Source organism: Aplysia californica, unplaced genomic scaffold, assembly GCF_000002075.1.
Source record: "Aplysia californica isolate F4 #8 unplaced genomic scaffold, AplCal3.0 scaffold00025, whole genome shotgun sequence".
Taxonomy (NCBI): domain Eukaryota; kingdom Metazoa; phylum Mollusca; class Gastropoda; order Aplysiida; family Aplysiidae; genus Aplysia; species Aplysia californica.
In genome coordinates, this window is record NW_004797295.1 from 1,771,400 (window position 1) to 1,773,902 (window position 2,503).

Genomic DNA, 2,503 nt, shown 5'->3' on the forward strand with positions numbered 1-2,503 from the left:
AGAGAGAGAGAGAGAGAGAGAGAGAGAGATCGAGACAGACAGACAGACAGACAGACAGACAGACAGACAGACAGACAGACAGACAGACACACGGACACACAGACAGACACACAGACAGACACACACAGAGAGAGGGGGGGTAGGAAGAGAGAGAGAGAGGGAGAAGGGAGAGAGAGAGCGAGTAGGAAGAGAGAGAGAGAGAGGTGTGTGTGTGTGGGGGGGGGGGTGACAGACAGACAGACAGACAGACAGACAGACAGACAGACAGAATTTTGTTGAACAGTGTATTACCCCAGAGTGCTTGAGTTTTGTAGTTGTTGTTGTTGTTGCTGTTGTTGTTGTTGTTGTTGTTGTTGTTATTGTTGTTGTTTCTTGACGTTTTGTTTTAATAAAGAGAAGTAGGCTACATCAACACAACAATGGGCATTGTTGGGGAAAGGGTAAGACAGAAACAGCAGAGGGAAAGTCATCGACACAATATAAAGGCCTATTTAGTGCTGGGGGAAAAGTAAAACAGAAAGACAGAAACAACAGATAGGGAGAGTTAAATGGTATAAAGAAGAGGACTTAACCAGTGATGCCCTCCAACCACCCGCTCAGAACACAGGATAATTCCAGATGCTTTTTAAAGTCAACAAATAGGTCCTTGAAATTCCTGGGTTGTTTTTATTTTTAAAGTTTTTTTTAAACATTATTTCAAATTTTTTGTTTTAATTTATATTAATTTATTTTGTTTCATTTTCATTTTTATTTTATTATTATTATTATTGTTATTATTATTATCATTATTTTATTTTTATTTTTTTATTTTTATTTTTATTTTTATTTTTTTTTTTTTTTTTTTGGGGGGGGGGGGTTGTACACAGATACAAGCTAAGTATTCTGTCTTGTAATACTAATACTACGTGTAGACCTACTATTTTCACCATACTGCTGCATCACAGCAAAAAGTAGGCCTATCAGTATCATGGTGTGTTCTGCGAATGCTTATATAAATATCAATACTGAGAGTAGTTCGTCCGTCAAAGTCTGATGATGACCAACCAATGCATCTGCAGAGAATTTCTTTAGCGTACCGACGGGTTAATTCTGCTATGGCCAACGAGATGAATTTTGACAGAATAGAGTTTGCCTCATATTGGACGTTTAAAAGCTTCATTTCCACATGTGGGTGTACCCAGTTTGTGGGTTTCTCTCTTAAATTATTCAGCATTTATAATTCATTAAAATTAAAAGCATGATTTCCAGCCCCTTGGGTCTGTCGTGAGCACGTTCTCCTATGTCAAGGGATTGTAGAATTCCCCCAGAGACAATTTCAGGGTGTCTTTGGGGCGCTTTTTGGTACGTTAACTTTTTGCTTCCCCGAAGACGACTTTTGGGACGTTCAAATTAAGCATTCTTGCAACGGTCATGCACATTAGAAAATAGACTTTTGTTGTTTGCACCTCAAAGAACTTCAGCCATGATATTTTTCCCTGACATTTCATGATGCCAAGAATATCTCATGAGACATTTCATGCGAAAATGATAAGCTTACTTGTCATGGTTGTGGTACATTATCCAGATCTCTGCTCTGTACAACTGCATTCGTGGGGGGGGGGGGGGCAACAACATTGTAGAATTTAAACTTTGTCTCTACGCAAATGCCACAGCAGCCCCAAACCCGTGCTCTGAGTCTTTTTCAAAGGATGCACTGGCTTTATTCTCATACGTAAAATTATTTCTGTAACGATGCGGGAATTTCAAAGTGGTGTGCCACCGAGATATTTGAAGCTACTCAACATTGTTCATGGTTACATGTATCTCATTCATCTTACTTTCGAGAGGGCGAGGGTCTGCTTATCACCAGGGGCAGGCTGGAACTTAAGAGAACTTCTGTCTTCGCTGTGTTTATTATGAGTTCAACGTTCTCAACATACATTTGAAATAAGATGAACACAGTTTTGCAAACTTGATTCTTTATGAGTAGGCCTAAGCAATGCAGTCATCCGCAAATAGCAGTTCACAGACATTTGCCATGCTCATTTCAGTCTTTGCCTTCAGCCAACATGAGTTGAAGACTTAAACATCCTGTCTGAATTTTTTTTAAATATAAGTGTTTTTATGTCCCCGTCAACACAATTTAGAGCGGGCTCCCAGCCAGTCAGGGCCAACTCAAACTGAGAAGAATGCAACATCCCAGCAGAAAGACCGAGCTCTCGATAAACAGTCTCCCCGCTAAACCACAGACCCGGTACATCCAGTCTGCATCTGATATCAACACCAGTAGAATCTCTGGAATGCTTCTTACATCGTCCATGAGACCACGATGTTGAACAGTATTGTTGCCAACTCACAGCCCTCCTTCATTCCTTTTGTCATACAAAAGGCTCCAGTCATATCATTATATGATTGCTCTTAACACTGGTCTTTTATGCCGTCATTGAAATTGGCGAACCATAGTAATGTTCTAAAGGAATTTGAGGTGTATAGATGACAGAGAGACAAGGGAAAGATATATATA